An 18,364-nucleotide genomic window follows, 5' to 3' on the forward strand; every position below is an offset into this window, starting at 1 on the left:
TCAAGGAAATACGTGCGGGGGCCCTGCTGGGGGTAGGAGCCAAGGCTGTCGACAGTGAAGGCAAGAGTATCAAAGACAAAAGTCACCCAGGAGAGCCCTGCCCCAACTGCCCAGCAGCCTCTGCCTGCCCTCAGGAAGCAAGATCACCTGGAGTTATGGTTCCAATGAGGAGGTGGATGCCCCAGAGGTATGACTGATTCCTTAGCCCTCTCCACCATGCAGCTCTATGACTGCCTGGGAGAACCTTACATGCAAGCATAAAAGTCCCAGGATAAACATGTATGAATCTTCCATACATTTTTTAAAAGATTTTATTTATTTATTTGACAAAGAGAGAGAGAGAGTGAGCACAAGCAGGGGGAGCAGCAGAGGGAGAGGGAGAAGCAGGCTCCCTGCTGAGGAAGGACCCCAACATGGGGCTCGATCCCAGGACCCTGGGATCATGACCTGAGACAAAGGCAGCTGCTTAACCGACTGAGACACTGAGGCGCCCCGAAACCACATCACTCTTTGAAAATTTGATAAAATCCCTGATAATTTCCCTGGCTATTCAATATTTTATTATCTATAATCTTTCAATACATCTATCTGGATGAAGTGTATTCAGTAATCAATGGATGGCGTATACGTCCATTTTGGCAATTTAGATTGTATTTTCCTCTGAGTTTCTCGTCTCTGTTTTATGGGTTTCAATAGGGCCAATGGCTTTCAAGATGGTTTATAAGAAACCCTAGCTTTCTATACAGGGTACAATTGGCCATTGGTCTTAATTCAGATCATGGTAGTTACTTATGTATTTACTTCCGTTATAATAAACATACAGTGTTATGTTGGTTTCAGGTGTATATTGTTGCATTTTTATGGAAACAAAGCTGAACTTGGGATTGCACTCTAACCAAAGGCTCACTAACAACAAACAAATCATAACCTGTTAAGTAATGTCTTAAAGGCAAAAATACTGTAGCAATCCACCTTGAACATTTATATTGATCATGATCCCTGTCATTGTCTTTGAGATTATGAAAGAATAGTAGAATACAGATCATCCTTGTTTAATAGATAAGAACACTGTGTTTCATGGATATGAAGTAACTTGGTCAAAGTGACACTGGTTTTAGTGGCTGAACTTTGAGAACTGGAAAATAATCAGAGCATTTTTGGAGATTTACAACGGTGTTGTGATCCAGTTTCAAGTTGTTAAGTCAATGTATGAGTGTGAGGACTTCATAAATACAATAGCAAAAATGTTCTGATAGGAAATGAGAGAGAACTTTATTCAGCACTTTTTTTGGCAAAAGATTTAAAATAAGTATAAATGAGGTTGATGCACTCAGAGAACTATGGAATACTTTCATAATTTCTTAAGGAATTGTAGTGAAAACAGAGTATTCCAAGACTTCCCAGCTGTTAGTAACACAGTGCTCCCATGTGAACATGAATGCCAATCTCACAGCTCTGAGCACCCTACCACCACAAACACCCGCTCACACCTGGATTCGATGTAAGCCCGTTGTACTCTAGGGCCTCTCTCAGGTGGTGGTATTTTTCACCGTGATGCTCTCATGCCCTTGAAGCCCTGGATGCAAGGCCAATGGTAGAGGTTCAGCTTCCTTGTTGCCCCACAGCTCTCAGATGAGATGAATGTTCCTCTCTTAATTGAGGTCACAGTGGGTCATCTGAGCCACAATCTTCCCAAAGCCTGTTGAAACCATATCCATAACATGGAGCTGTTTTGTTCATTACTTACCCAATTCGAAAAATCCAATTTGTGAGATAATATCAAATTGTGGTAAGGAACTCTGGGGTCATTCTACCCCAGTTTGAGCCCTGGCAGCACCACTCATTATTGGTGGCATGTCTTTAAGTGCCAAAACTAATCTATTTCTGTTTTCCTGCATTTTAAGTGCAGACAACGTCCACAGGTTTCTCCTGATGCACCGACTGTGTATTAATGGGTTAGTACAGGCTTGACATTCAGTTAACTCTCAGTAAATGTGCTATTCTTCTTTCTGTGTGTTTACACTGGCACAAATTGTGAATAAGACACAGACTTGTTCTTAAGATATTTCTAGTTCAGTTCAGCTTATTTGGGTCAGTTGAGTTTATTTCAATTCAACTATTTGTCAGTGGATAATTATAAAAAGTATTTTTCTCAAAAAGATGAGAGTCTACAAAGAAATACAGGCTGTTTGGTAAATGAATAGTTGTAATGAGTACAATAAAAAAGAAGTATGCACAAGGTAAAAGGTAGCAGCCACAGAGAAAGACACCAGGAACTTTAAATTTTATTGTAATGTTAACCTTAAAAATAAAACTGTCAGTTATTTTACCAGCAAAATGGTTTTATTTGGGAATAACAGAATTGCAATTCAGAACATGCAAGCTATAGCAAAACCAAAGGCGAGTCCAACAAACTAAGAGAGAACTATGATTTCATGAAGAAGATGGAGGAAGTTGGGAGGGGTTGTTTTGAATGAACATCCATTGAAGAAAAGCAAGAGTTCAAGGTGGTGAGTTTCTCACTGGCTGAGTTGCAGTGATAGTTGATTTCTTGGGGAGATGCAGTCAACATTTTTCTTTTGGGGCCTGAAATTGACAATTCTTTCCTGCTGAAGATTCTTCTGCTGGAGCCTGTAATTGACATTTCTTTCTATAATTAATGTCCAATAGTACTGCTCTCCCTTGGAGCTTCCCCTTCCAGCCTCTCAAGTCTACTTTAGTGAGGTTTCCCTTTATTGATTTTCACAGTAATATGGGCCAGGCTACATTGGTTGACCTGCCCTTCCCAACCACACTCCACAGAAAGCCAGAATGGGATCAAGTCCTAGGAGCATTCTACTGTTCAACCAGAGACAGTGATAAATGGGGACCGAAAGGTGAGCTTTGAGCCAACATTCAGAGTGCTAAAGTCGTATCAGTGGAGCTAAGATCAGCTGACCAGGCTGAGGGGAGAAGCAGCACTAAACAAGGAAAGCACCACAGTGCTCAGTGAGTCAATGGCAGAAAGATGAGGGTGTTGGCTATGGCGTCAGATGGAGTTTGGAGTTCTTGAATTTTCTTCCCAGGCAATTGGCTTCAGGGTTCTGATCGTTGTTCCTTAAAATAATGTTAAATAACAAGCAAACAAACAACCTATTCACCACACACATTTTTAGGTTATTTAAATTGCCTTATCCTTAGTTTACATATACAAAGAATTTATTTGCCAGGTATTGCAGATAGGCTTTTAACATAGTATTGTCAAACTCTTGGAACCAATTTGACTCGTCTGCTTTATAGAAAATAACCACCCTTTGACCTACTTGCTAAAGCCGGTCCTCATCGTCAAACCAATCAGCCAAATCCAACTCACGTTCTGACAGAAAAATCTTAATTTTTTTTGTTTAATTCAAATAAACACGGTATTAAAAGTCTGTGACGGGAGACTTGACAAGAGCCTGTTGCTTAGATAAAACACTCTCTCAGGGGTGAGGCATTCTCAAACTATCCCCTTGTTTAGCCCTCAGAAGTATTTAAATCCATGCTCCACAATCAGATCTGGAATGGGTGAGGGGCTTTGGTGAAGTAGGAGAAAGGTGGCTGTGGAAGCGAAGGTGAGAAAGAAGAACCTGCGGAACAGAGATGCTTTTTAGAGCAGGTTAGCTGTAGAAAAGAGTACACACCTAAGGTGAGAATCTGGAAATTGGTTATCTAAAAGCTATTCATGGCCATGGAACCTCTGGAAGTCTTCCCAAATCCCATGGGGTATACATATCCCTGTTTGAACACCAGTGACCTAAGTTCCCTTAAGTTTGTAGTGTGTGCCAGGATTGAGTGGATTAAAAAGTACACTATCAGAGTAGTCACTGATAGTGCTAGGAAAAATTTCCCCAAACTTGGAAATTAAAAAGATGCCATATCCATCAACATTGTACTAGAAGACAATTGCTCAACAATCCCACCTAAGGGTCAGCTAACTCTCTAGGAAAAGAACTGATTATTTATTTTTAACTATTTATTATTGATTAGGCCCAGACATGTACAGCCCTGTAAAGGTAGAAGTTAGACTATAAGAAACTAATCAGTTGCTTTTTTCTATGGTGGGAAAATTAGATAACCCCAAATATTACAGTTTAATTGCCCTACAGGACATTAACTAAGGAAAGCACCACAGTGCTCAGTGAGTCAATGGCAGAAAGATGAGGGTGTTGGCTACAGGACATTAACTAAGGCTGCCTCTAATTTAGCAATCATTATTCCTTTTGTTCTCACTCACTTTTGTTCTCACCTACTTTTTCAGATTCTCTTCTGAACTCACTTTATGTGTTCCCTTATTAATAAAATAAATGATTTCACTCATATGTGGAATTTAAGAAACAAAACAAATGAGCAAAGGGGAAAAAAAGAGAGAGAGAGAGCGAAACCAAGAAACAGACTCTTAATTATAGAGAACACACTGATGGTTAGCAGAAGGGAAGTAGGGGAGGCATGGGTGAAATAGGTGACGGGGAGTAAGGAGTGCACTTGTTGTGAGGAGCACCGGCTGATGTATGGAAGTGTGGAATCACTATCTTGTACACCTGAAACTAACATAACACTGTATGTTAACTAACTGGAATTAAAATAAAATAAATGAAATATTGGCATGTGCTCACTAACCCTTTGGGTGAGAATTATGTTTTTGAACATTTAGACAATTACATGTTGGCAGAGAAATTTACCTTGCATAAAAATAGGATACCTTGAAGAATTTTTAGCAAGGAAATGACCTAAGATGGATTTGTATTGGAAATACCAATTTTGTTTGAAGAGTGCATACATAGATGGAAGTAAACCCAAAGATAAAGACACTAAATTACTGAGAGATGAGAAGGGTATGAACTAGGGCACTGGCAGTGGGAGTGAGCAGGTGCAGAATGACTTGAGATATAGAATAAATAGGGCATGATGGTTGCTTGGATGTGTGGGTAGGGAAAGAGAGGTAGGTGAGAAAGGCTGTAAGTAACATTCGATAACTGATTATGAGGGGGTGGCAAGGAAAAGGAGGAGCTGACCTACATCAGCAATAATTCCTGCGTTAGGCATAGAGATTGTATCAGGTGGCAGCAACACACATTTAGCATGTGAAACAGAGAAGTAGGGCAAGGAAGAAAGTCCTTAAGTTCCTCGCCTTTTACATAGTTCACACACATTACAGAATAAACTCTTTGTCTCCCTGGCTCACTCAAAATTCCATCCTTCCTTCTGAAATGTTTGCCTGTCCCATCTGATTCTGAATCATCCTAGCATCCACTACAGCCTGACATACACTTTGTTTCAAAAAGGTAAATCACGGGGCGCCTGGGTGGCTCAGTCAGTTAAGCATCTGCCTTCAGCTCAGGTCATGGTCCCAGGGTCCTGGGATCAAGTCCTGCATCAGGCTCCCTGCTCAGCGAGTAGCCTGCTTCTCCCTCAGCCTGCTGTCCGCCCCCCCACACACACCCGCTTGTGCTCTCTCTCCCTCTCTCTCTCTCTCTGACAAATAAATAAATGAATAAATAAATAAAATCTTAAAAAAACGTTTAAAAAAAAACAAAAACAAAAGGTAAATCACATTTACATTTTAACCAAATTTGCTAAATGGAATTACTCTGTAATGCAAGGAATTAGGAAGATTAAGTAAGGATAGTTCTCCATGAAAAAAAGGGGGGACCAACTGAAGTGAATCCTTTCAAACAACAGACAGATATGGAAATACAGATATGTGCACACATGAAAGGGCCAAGGTACATTGACACCTCAGTAGCAACAAGCACCCCACCACCCAAATCTTGGTTTTTAAGTACCACTCTAATAAAAGGAATCAGAAACAGCTGACTGCAGGGCTGGGCTGAGAAAATGCAAGATGAAACTGGGGCATCTCGTAGTGTCAGAAAATAACAGTTCTTTTTTTAAAAAGTGATTTCTCTAGAGGACACGGGAGAAAACCTGAAAGAGCCCCAGTGGCCAAAGATGAAACAACTTGAACAAAATAAATGTTAGAATTCTAGGTTGAGGTTGACCTTTCCTCTTCTTTCAATACTTTAAAAATATTGCTCCACTGTCTTCTAGCTTGCATTGTTACCAAGAAAAGTATGCTCTCATTCTCATTTTGCTCTTCTGTATATGATGTGTCTCTTTCTGGGGGCTGCTTTTAAGATTTTCTGTTTATAATCAGTTTTAAACAATTTAATTATGATGTGCTTTGGTGTAGTTTTCTTCATGTTTCTTGTCCTTAGGGATTCTGGAGCTTCTTGGATCTGTGAGTTTATAGACTTCATCAAATTTGTAAAATTTTGGCTATTATTTCTTCAAACACTTTCTGTGCCCCTCGCATTCTCCTCTAGGGCCTTGAACTGTATTTTAAGCTAATGTGTGGATCTGCACACACCGAGGCGCTCCACTTTGTTTCCAGTTTCTGTTTTCAATCTGTGTTATTTTGCGTAGCCTCTATTGCTATTTTCAAGTTCACTACTCTTTTCTGCCAAGTCTAAAATGTCATTAATCCCATCCAGGGCAATTTTCATCTTTGACATCTTATTATAAATTACTACCTCCAATGGAAACCACAGCAGGATTTCAGTGTATAACCTGAATGGCTGATTCTGTTATTCTTCTTAGAAAATATATGGTATATAGAAGCTATTTCTTCAGAACTGGCATTTTACTAGGCACCTTGCCTTCAAAAACCTCTTCTAGGAGCTGCCTAGAAGAAATACTGCAAGTCTGTGTGTGCAGTTAAAGAAGTACTTTTGAGCAGGTGTGCACATATGCGTGTGTGTTAAGGGGAAGGTGATGTGGAGTGAGAAGGTATGCTGGGGTATCAAAGGAATTAAGTCTTGCACCGGTGATGGGATCCTAGTGTGTTTCACTCCTGCACTCCTGAGTACAGTTCCTTTTACTTTTTGTTTTCTTAATGTCTGCCATGCTGTTACACTCATAGAACCTCAGCAATTGCTCTATTTCGCTTTCAAGGCCCATGACTCCACCAGAAGCACCACTGTCTTTAGTAAGCAATTCCCAGACCCTAGTCTCAGTGAAAATCCCACCATTCTAGGTATTTCACTTGTGCACAGAGGATCTGAGCAACCCGGCTATTCTAAGCACACTGCTCCTATATCCAGTTTTTAAATAAGCCCTTTTGGTTCTGCCTCCAATCTGTATCTTTCCATCCCCACTGCCATCACCCTATTCAAGTCACCACCACAACTTACATGGACCACTGAAGTAGCCTCATACCTGGTTCTCTTACTTTTGTTCTCACCCTTCTCAAATTCATTCCCTACAAAGCTATGGAATGATTGGGGGGAAGTCTATTTGTTTTATTATTTCCTTTGGGAATATTGATCGACTTCTGCATGTTGATTTTTGTGTCCTGCAACTTCACTGAATGTGTTTATTATTTCTTTAAGATTTTATTTATTTATTTGAGAGAGAGAGTGAGCACAAGTGGGGGAGGGGCAAAGGGAGATGGAGCGGGAGAAGCAGACTCCCCACTGAGCAGGGAGCCCAATGTGGGGCTCAATCCCAGGACCCTGGGATCATGACCTGCGCCAAAGGCAGGCCCTTAACTGACTGAGCCACCCAGGCGCCCCGTGTTTATTATTTCTAATAGTTAATTTTGTTGTTGTGTCATTAGGGTTTTCTCTATATAATATCATGTCTTCTGCAAAGGTAATTTTACTTCACCTGTCATTTAGATGTCTTTTATTTCTTTTTCTTGTCAAGTTTCTCTGGCTAGAACTTCCAGTATTACATTAAAGAGAGGTGGCTAAAGTGGGCATCCTTGCCTTGTGCCAGATCTTAGATGGGAAGTTTTCATTTTTTCCCCATTTGTTATGATGTTAGATTAGGGCTTTTCATATATGGTCTTTATTGTGTTGAGTTAGGCTCCTTCTATGCCTATTTTGTTGAGTTTTAATGATGAAAGATATTGCATTTTGTCAAATGTTTTCTCTGTATCTGTTTATTTATTTATTTTTTTTTTTTAAAGATTTTATTTATTTATTTGAGAGAGAGAGTGAGAGAGAGAGAGAGCACAAGAGGGGGGAGCGGGAGAGGGAGAAGCAGACTCCCTGCTGAGCAGGGAGCCCGATGCGGGACTCGATCCCGGGACTCCAGGATCATGACCTGAGCCGAAGGCAGTCGCTTAACCAACTGAGCCACCCAGGCGCCCCTCTGTATCTGTTTAGATGATTATGTGGTGGGTTTTTTTTCTTTCATTTTGTTTATGTGGTGTATCATATTTATTGTGTACATTGAACCATCCTTGTGTCCCAGGGATAAATTCCATTGGTCATGGTGTATGGTCCTTTTAATGTGCTCTTGAATTCAGTTTGCTAATATTTTACTGAGGAGTTTTGCATCTGTATTCATTAAGAATATTGGCCTGTACTTTAGGTGCTCAGATGCTGGGTGTGTATATTTTTGTAATTGTTGTATCTTACTGTTGAATCATTATGACCTTGTCTTTAAAGACAGGTTTTGACTTAAAGTCTATTTTGTATAATATAATTACACCACCCCTACTTTCCATTGGTTATCGTTTGTATATAATATTTTCCCCATCTTTTCTTTTTTTCTTTCTCTTTTAAAAAGTTTTGTTTAAAGATTTATTTTTTAAGTAATCTTCACATTCAAGCCCCATGAATTCATAATCCCAACATCAAGAGTTGCACGCTCTTCTGACTGAGCCAGCTAGGCGCCCCTCCCATCCTTTCACTCTTAGCCTATGTGTCTTTAAATCTAAAGGGGGGGGTCCCTTGTAGACAGCATACCACTACATCATATTTTTTTAACCATTCAATCACTGTATGCCTTTTGACTGGTGTGCTTAATTCAAGTATATTTAATTATTGATAAATGAGGACTTAATATAGCCCATTTATTTACTTATTAAGATTTTATTTATTTAAGAGAGAGAAGGAGAGAACGAGCGAGAGAGCACAAGCAGGGGGAGCGGCAGAGGGAGAGGAAGAAGCAGGCTCACCACTGAGCAGGGAGCCCAATGTGGGGCCCGATCCTAGGACCCTGGGATCATGACTTGAGGCCTAAGGTAGACGCTTAACAACTGAGCAACCCTGGACCCCCATCCCTTTTATTTAAAAAAAAATTTTTTTTTTAAAGATTATTTATTTTATAGAGAGAGGGTGAGCGGGAGGGGCAGAGGGACAGGGAGAGAATCCTCAAGCGGACGCCCCGCTGAGCCGGAGCCAGACATGGGACTCAATCCCAGGACCCTGAGATCATGACCTGAGCCAAAATCAAGAGGGCCACTCAACCGACTGAGCCACCCAGGCGCCCCTCTTTTGTTTTGTTTCTCAGTTGTTTTGTCTCTCTCTTCCACTCTTGCTATCTTCGTTATTTGATGATTTTAGTGATTTTCTTTGATTCTTTTATCTTTATCTTTTGTGTATTTACTATAGGTTTTTTCTTTGTAGTTAACTGGCACGAGCCAAGCTACTCATGCTGTTTGACAAGGTCCAAGTATGGGGGACGATCCTGAAAACAGGAGACTCCACAGCTGGCTCCTGCTATTCTCTTTCATTTTGTTTATGGCAATCTTTATAATTGTGGGAATATTTCTGGGGTTTCATGATAAAGTGACTACTCATCTTAGTTACGCCTATCTAAGCAATCATAATGAAACTAATTCCACGAAGAATTAGTTTCTATAGAACAAAATAACAAGACGGTCACGCTCTGTCTAGCACCTTTCTCTTTGCGTACTGTTTTTTAGTTTTAGCGAAAGCCAATAAGTGGAAATCAATAAAGGTCATGTTAATCATTACAAAGGAAAAATGAAAGAAGGCTATGGCTGTAATCCAGAAAATGATCTAAGATTTGGAAAAACAAAAATATCCTAACATATAAATAAAGTTCCTCCGAGGCTGTCAGGAGGAGATGCTTGCAACCTGATCCTGTGTCTGTGTCTCCTCATTCGCCGATGCCGTCCTTTCCTACGAGAGACCCACCCCGGCCGACTCCGGCAGTTAACTTGAGGCTTGCATAGAATATCCTGTAGTTATAACCCTCGGTTTTAAATTTCAATTGCATACAAAAACTCTACACTTTTATCCTCCCCCACATACTTGGTGTTCTTGTACTCAGAGTTTACTTCATTTTATATTGTGTATCCATGAACAAATTTTTCTCTTAACCCTTAAGTTAGGGTTAAAAGTAATTTATAAATAACCATTACAGTGTACCATTTGTTGTATATTTACCTTTACCAGTGAGATTTAGGATCTCATGCTCCTGTTGAGCATGTTTTCATTTCAATTTGAAGACTCCTTTAAGCATTTCTTTTTTTTTTTAAGATTTTTTTTTTTTTTTTTTTTTAAGATTTTATTTATTTATTTGACAGAGAGAGCGAGAGAGCACAAGCAGGGAGAACAGTAGAGGGAGAGGGAGAAGCAGGCTCCCCGCCAAACAGGGAGCCCGATGCGGGGCTCGATCCCAGGACCCTGAGATCATGACCTGAGCCGAAGGCAGACGCTTAACGACTGAGCCACCCAGGCGCCCCAAGATTTTTTTTTTTTGACACAGAGAGAGAGACAGCCAGAGAGGGAACACAAGCAGGGGTAGCGGGAGAGGGAGAAGCAGGCTTCCCTCGGAGCAGGGAGCCCGATGCGGGGCTCCTTTAAGCATTTCTTGTAAGGCTAGTGGTGATGAACTCCCTCAGTTTTTGTTTGTCTTGGAACGTCTTTATCATTCCTTCATTTTCAAAGGAAAATTTTGCTTCATTTCAAAGGTATAGTTATTCTTGGTTGGCAGTTTTTTCTCTTAGTACTTTGAATATATCTTCCCATTCTCTCCTGGCTTGCAAGGTTTGTGCTGAGAAATCCACTGATAATATTAAAGGAGTTCCTTTATATGGGATGAATGGCTTTTCTCTTGTTGTTTTCAAAATACTATTTTTGTCCTTAATTTTTGGCAATATGATTTTATAATGTATCTTGGTCTATTCTTTGGATTTATCCTATTTGGAAACTTTTCAGCCTAATTAATTTGGATGTCTATTTCCCTCCCAAGATTTGGGAAAATTTCAGCCATTATTTCTTTAAATACACTTTCTACCCCCTTTTCTCTCTTCTCCTTCTAGGATATATTGCATATCCCATATTCAAACAGTTTTATTTTGTTGATGCTTTCCCATTAATATCACAGACTTTCTTCACTAATTTTCATTTTATCCCCTCTGAATGGATACTTTCAAATGACCTTTGAGGGTGCAGATTCTTTCTTCTTGAATGAGTCTGTTGTTGAAGGTCTCTCTTGTGTTTTTGATTTCATTCATTGTTTTCTTCAGCACCAGAATTTTAGTTCTCTTTTATAAATTCTGTCTCTCTGTGGAACTCATTTTACACATGTATTGTTTTCCTGATTTTGTTGTCTGTGTTCTTTTGTGTGTTCACTGAACTTCTTTAAAATAATTATTTTTAATTCTTTCCCAGGAAATTCACAGATTTCCACTGGAGACTGTAACTGGAAAAATATTCTTTTTTTGTTGGTGGTTTCTTATTTGTTCATTTTTTATTTTTTTTTTATTTTTATTTTTTAAAGATTTTATTTTATTTATTTATTCATGAGAGACAGAGAGAGAGAGAGAGGCAGAGGGAGAAGCAGGCTCCCCGCTGAGCAGGGAGCCCGATGCGGGACTCGATCCCAGGACCCTGGGATCATGACCTGAGCCGAAGGCAGACGTTTAACCATCTGAGCCACCCAGGCGCCCTTATTTGTTCATTTTTTAAAAAAGATTTTCTTTATTTATTAGGGAGAGAGAGAGAAAGCACAAGCAGGGGGAGTGGCAGGCAGAGGGAGAAGCAGGCTCCTCGCCGAGCAGGGAGCCCAACGTGGGACTCAATCCCAGGACCCTGAGATCATGACCTGAGCCGAAGGCAGATGCTTAACCGACTGAGCCACCCGGGCATCCCATTTCCTTGATTTTTTTGTGTGCGTGTGTGTTTCTTATAGCCTTACATTGATCACCTTGCATTTGAAGGAGAAGTCCCCTTTCCAGACTTTAGAGACTACCTTTACTGGGCAAAGATGTTCACCTACAGTTGGGTGTGAGGGTGCTGGGTGAGGTGGTATTTGGCAGCTCCAGCTCTGGGAGAGTGCATCAGTGTGGACTCTCAGTAGCTCTGTCAGCTGAGGTTAGCATCAGTGAATACTGTAGAGGTCCTTGGCAGCCAAGGCTGCAGATGAACATGGTAGCAGCAAGGACTGCTGGAGTCCTCAGTGACAAAGAATGCTGAGGTTCTCCTGCACTTCTTTTCCCCAGCAGGGTTAATTATAGCTGAGGGGATCCCTCTTGGTGCTGAGGTCCAGGGTGACACAGTTAAAATGCTTCCTATTCTTTTCTATGCAGACATCCCCAGGTTATTGTTTTATTTTGTTTTGCTCCACTAGGTTCCTGTGGCTTCATTGTGTTCCAGAACTCTCTGAGCTGTTTTCCTTGGTAAGTAGTTGTTACATTTGTTTTCTTTGGAGGACAAAGGTTGGGATCTTGTAGTCTACCATCTTGCTGACACTACTCCCCTGTAACACTTTTCTGAATTCAAGTCCTTCTAGTAAAACACTGAACCTGAGGGTGGTCTTTAGTACCCCAACCACAGACTGAATCATTAAATTCCTTGATTTTAGTGTAATGCAGTATTAAACTTACCTCACTTTTAAAATTCAGCTGTAAGACAGCATGATTAAATCATTTAAGTGGAAAAAAATCAACAAAAATATATAACCAAAATGAATAAACTCTTATATTCCTCCTTCTAGGAAAAACATACTGTATTAGCAGGGGCACCTGGGTGGCTCAGTCAGTTAAGTGTCTGCCTCAGGCCCTGGTCATGATCTCAGGGTCCTGGGATTGAGCCCCGCAGCAGGGAGCCTGCTTCTCCCTCTGCCTGCCGCTCCCCCTGCTTCTCTCTCTTTCTCTCTCACTCTGTCAAATAAATAAAATCTTTTTTTTATTTTTTTAAAAGATTTTATTTATTTATTTGAGAGAGAGAATGAGACAGAGAGCATGAGAGAGGGGAGGGTCAGAGGGAGAAGCAGACTCCCCGCTGAGCAGGGAGCCCGATGCGGGACTCGATGCCGGGACTCCAGGATCATGAACTGAGCTGAAGGCAGTTGCTTAACCAACTGAGCCACCCAGGCGCCCTAAATAAAATCTTTTAAAAAAAGAACTGTATTAGCACATTTTGCTCTGACATGGTAATATTGATCATCAACAATTGTTAGAAGGTGGAAGAGGGGTAGTCAAGTATTCTCCAGACTGAGAAGGCACTTTAAGACCAAAAAAATGAAGAAAGCCACTCCATACCGTTTACACAGTTTTATTCAGGGTAACTTAATGGCAGTGGGGGGGCGGGCAGGGGACATCAGGCAGATGACCATCCAGGTGCTGTGCAGCTATTCTCTGAAAAGTCCAGACCTTAATCCACAGATTTTAGAGAGTGAATTAAAGTGGTGCCATCTGTGTACCAGAGGGGAGGGAGGGTAAGAAACTATGTTATCTCTACTAGTTATCTAAAGAACTTTAGGGAACATCAGAACAAGCCTTCCTCATTCTGGTCATGGCATACATTAACCTTCCAAGGGCTTGGAACACATAGCCCTGAGGGAGGTCATTGCACAAACATAAACAAGATGTAGGGCCAAAGATGCAGTCAGTACTGTTGGCACTCATACCAGCATTATAATGGCACCCTTATTTGTACTGATTTTAAGATTAGCCTTAGTAGAATCATACCTTGTTCTATATACCCTGCCAATGTTATAGCAAATTTCAGTGGATGCTATGGTAAAGAAAAAAATAAACTTCAAAAATCTCCATTGCTCCCTCTAGAAAAACTCTATTGTGAGAGTCTCTTAAGAAAATGGCTTACAAATTTTTCTGGTTTTTGGTCCCAGGAGTCAGGAAATGATAATCTAGCTCATAAGTGATAGAATCGTTATAATCAAATAGCATGACATCGTGCATATATTTTCCTTCTTGTTTAGGAAACTATTTGTTGAAATTAAATACTCATTCAGAAAAGTAGGCAAATCATTAAGTATATAACTGATGAATTTTCACCAAATGTACACATCTGTGTACCCAGAACCCAGATCCAGAAAGAGAACATGATCGGCCCTGTAGAAACCTCTACAATACTGATTACCCTGACTTTGAACAACACAAATTAATTTTTTGTATTTTTGAATCATGTAAAAGGAATCATATTATCTATATTCTTTTATGTTATGTTTGACTTCTTTTGTTCATCATCTTGAAATTCAGTGATGCTATTGAGAATAGTTAAAATTCATTCGTTTTCATTGCTGAATGGTATTCCACTATGTAAGCCACCATGATTTAGGAGATAATGTATATATTTTCTTTCCAAAATAATATACTGACTGCATTTCACTGTACTAATTCCTTTGTGTAAAACAGGATATCTCAACCTTAGCACCATTGACATTTTGGACTACATAATTCTTTGCTGTTAGGGACTATCCTATGCATTGTAGGATGTTTATTAGCATCCCTGGCCTCTTAGCAACCTCCCCTCTCTGATGATCATGACAATAAAGAACATTTCCAGAAATTGCCAAACGCCCCCTGGGAAGCAAAATTACCCCAGGTTGAGGACCATTGGTTTGAAGAATGGGTCAATTTTATAGAACCTTGGGACTTGTGTATGTGCCATTAGAGAAAGTGTACTTAAAAAAAAAAGTTCCTCTTGTTTTTGCATGTGAGCAAATGTAGCTTACTCATAAGTAATGCAACAAACAGCAAAACCCAAAACTATTTATTTCTTTAAAATGCATTTTGGGCGCCTGGGTGGCTCAGTTGGTTAAGTGACTGCCTTCGGCTCAGGTCATGATCCTGGAGTCCCGGGATCGAGTCCCACGTCGGGCTCCCTGCTCAGCGGGGAGTCTGCTTCTCCCTCTGACCCTCCTCCCTCTCATGCTCTCTGTCTCTCATTCTCTCTCAAATAAATAAATAAAATCTTAAAAAAAAAAGAGTCTCCTTTGTTGTCAGGGACTAAGGATAAAGTTATAAAAAAATAAATAAATAAAATGCATTTTAATTTGGGTTTTTTTTGGCGGGGTTGTTTTTATTTAAATTCCAGCTATTAACATACAGTGTAGTATTAGTTTCAGGAGTACCATATAGTGAATACAACACCTGGTACTCATCACAATTCCCCCTCCTTAACCCTCATGAAACAGACTCTTAACTCTAGAGAACACACTGATGGTTACCAGAATGGAGGTGGGTGGGGGATGGGTTAAACAGGTAATGGGGATTAAGGAGTACATTTTTTTTATTAAAGATTTTTATTTATTTATTTGACACAGAGAAAGAGACAGCGAGAGAGCGAACACAAGCAGGGGGAGTGGGAGAGGGAGAAGCAGGCTCCCCGCTGAGCAGGAAGCCTGATGCGGGGCTCGATCCCAGGACCCTGGGATCATGACCTGAGCCGAAGGCAGACGCCTAATGACTGAGCCACCCAGGTGCCCCAGGAGTACATTTTTGACAACCCAATACTATTTCAACAAGGGAGGAAGTGTAAATAGCACATTAAAAGAGGCAACAAAGTCAAAGGCTTCTGCAAAGTGTGCGTGTATAATATTTTCATATGTTACTCAACTCTTCCCAGAGTCACTGAATGGAGAGAGAGAATATCCAGAAAGAGAAAATAACTGAGAGCTTTACATCGCAATTATCTCTACGTATATAGAATCATATAATGTGCTTTCTGTAATCACCACAACAGTAACAATAAGGTGGGTATTAATACCCCAAATCTGTAAAAGGGGAGAATGAGGATTACGGAGGTTAAACCACTTTTTCAAGGTTACACAAGCAATAACTGGTGAAACAGATCCCAGCTCAAGTCAGTCTTTCAACTACTACTGCTACCACTTCCTTTTGTCTATTTCTTAAGAGTTTCCAATTAAAGAACCACAGGGTTTTTTAAAAATATTAAATATCTGATCCACACGAGCCTCAACTAACAATTCCAGCTAAAGTTCTAAAACTTGGCATAGACATACCAGGTGAGAACAAGAGGAATGCACTTGTTCAAAATTCTTTGGGTTGTCACTTGTTCCCCCTGTACCTATGAACATTTCTGCCTTCCAAAACAGGATCAGCAACACACAATATACTGTATGAGTCCAATAAAATGAAGTAGGAAAGACTTCCAATACATACTATGGGGCCTTCCTTCCTAAATACACCGTTTGAAACAGTATTAACCTGGTTTAATTTCTTCTACAAGCATTTACTGACCATCTCCTACGTTCTGGGCACCGAGCCAGGCCATGGGACTACAAAGATAAGTCAGAAAAGTCCCTTGTTCTAAAGAAGTGTATGGCATGATAGGCAGAATTCTAAGATGGTCCTTATGATTGCTGTACTCTAGTGTGCATACCCTGCATTATCCCTCCACTCGACTGCAGGCAAGACCAGTGAATATAACAGGTTATCACTTCTGTGATTAGGATACTAATCAGTTGACTTTGGGTTAATCAAAAGGGAGATAATCCTGGGTGGACTTGATCTACTCAAATGAGCTCTTTAAAGGAAGGTGAAGTCTCAGAAGTGAGAAGGAGCAAACTGTTGGTGGAGGGCCACTTAGCAAGTAGTAGAACAGCCTCCAGATGCTGAGAGGAGTGGCTGACTAACAGCCAGCAAGAATATGGGGCCCTTAGTCATAAGACCACAGGGAAATGAATTCCAGCAACATCTTGAGAGAGCTTGGAAGCAGATCCTTACTTAGCTGAACTTCCAGATGAGTATGTAGTCAGCTGACATCTTGATTTTACCCTTGTGAGACCCTCAGCAGAGCCAGTTAAAATCTGCCAGATTCTTGCCCCACAGACACTGAGATAATACCTGGGTGCTGACTTAAGCCCCTAAGTTTGTGGTAATTTGCTTTGTAACAATAGGAAACTAATAAAAAGTGTATAATTCATTGTATTTTTTTAGATTGGGAAATTGGTCTGTTTTCTTTTTCTTATTATAAAAGTATACTATTACATATTCATAGCCCTAAATCAGAAATTTATATGAAAAATATTCTTGATTCTAGAGCCAATCATTATTAAAGAAACACTTTCATTCTTTTTTTGATTAATGTTTTTAAAAAGATCAAACATTATTGTTTTGCAATCTTTCTGTGCTACAGTATTGTATGCATATCTTTCTATATTTCATGTTCATGTATATCTTTAAAAATCAATAAAGATAAAAAGGCAGCACTTCCCAAACTGTGTCCTACACATCTACAAGATATTAATCAGTGTTTCAAGAATAAAAATCTTTGAGAAACACTGCTTACTATATTTTCTCTTTGGAAAATCATGATACCCATCAGCATATTAAAACTAGAGGAAGTCTGGCAATAAAAAAGAAAATATTTTAAATTTGTTATTATTTAACACACAAAGTTATTTCCTACCAGCTCTTGCATACCTATTAACAGAGGAGCATCTTTTCCTTAACAATATGATTTCAAACAATGGAGATATCTAAACCCTCTTGGATGAAACAAGGTATCACATGTATCTTTCAGTGAGCACCATTACTTTCCTAGAATCTAAGATGTCGAATTAAATTATGTGGACTCCCAAGTCTTTGACCTTGATTAGTACAGAATTAAATAAAAGGTAAGGATAATGGTCTATTTAATTCCTATGGTATAGCTGTCAACATAATGTAATTATACAATTCACTTCTTTAAAATTACTTTTATGAGTCTCCAGATCAAGAGACCTGACCTTACAGTATCATCATCAAATGCTATTTATAGTGTTATATTTTTGGCAATGCATTTTAAGTGGGATTTTCATAAACTGGTATGCGTTTGGAGGATAATCAGGAAAGATGGCAGGTTTATCTTGACATTTTAAACAACTGCAATTAGACATTTTTGTATAGACATAGAAGGCAGAAGCAGGATCAAAGCACAGCTGAAAGAATCAAGCAGTCTTTAGCTCAAAAAAGAACATAATTCAAAAAAATGACAGCTATCCATAAGTGAATTGGGTGTATTTAACATTACCTCTTCTCTGGCTATATTTAAGTAGAGGTTAGATGACAACCTGCTTGAGATATTGTTGGGAAATTTCCTACTCTCAATTCAATGCTGTTGACTTCTAAAATCCAGTCAGTCTCCTATTGTGAACTAAAGGGTCTTCAAGAAAGGCCAAGTAGCAGTACAGTCCCTGCATTAAGGGGCAATCCAGGTTGGTTACTTGAGATCAAGAAAAGAAAGGTGTTCTTTCAGGAAGAAAAGCCAGTTTTGGAGATCCATGTACTCTGGGAGACAATGTCTGAACAGTAAGTATAAATTAAGCTATAGCT

The sequence above is a fragment of the Phoca vitulina genome, unplaced genomic scaffold (assembly GCF_004348235.1).
Source record: "Phoca vitulina isolate PV1807 unplaced genomic scaffold, GSC_HSeal_1.0 scaffold104, whole genome shotgun sequence".
Classification (NCBI taxonomy): Eukaryota; Metazoa; Chordata; class Mammalia; order Carnivora; family Phocidae; genus Phoca; species Phoca vitulina.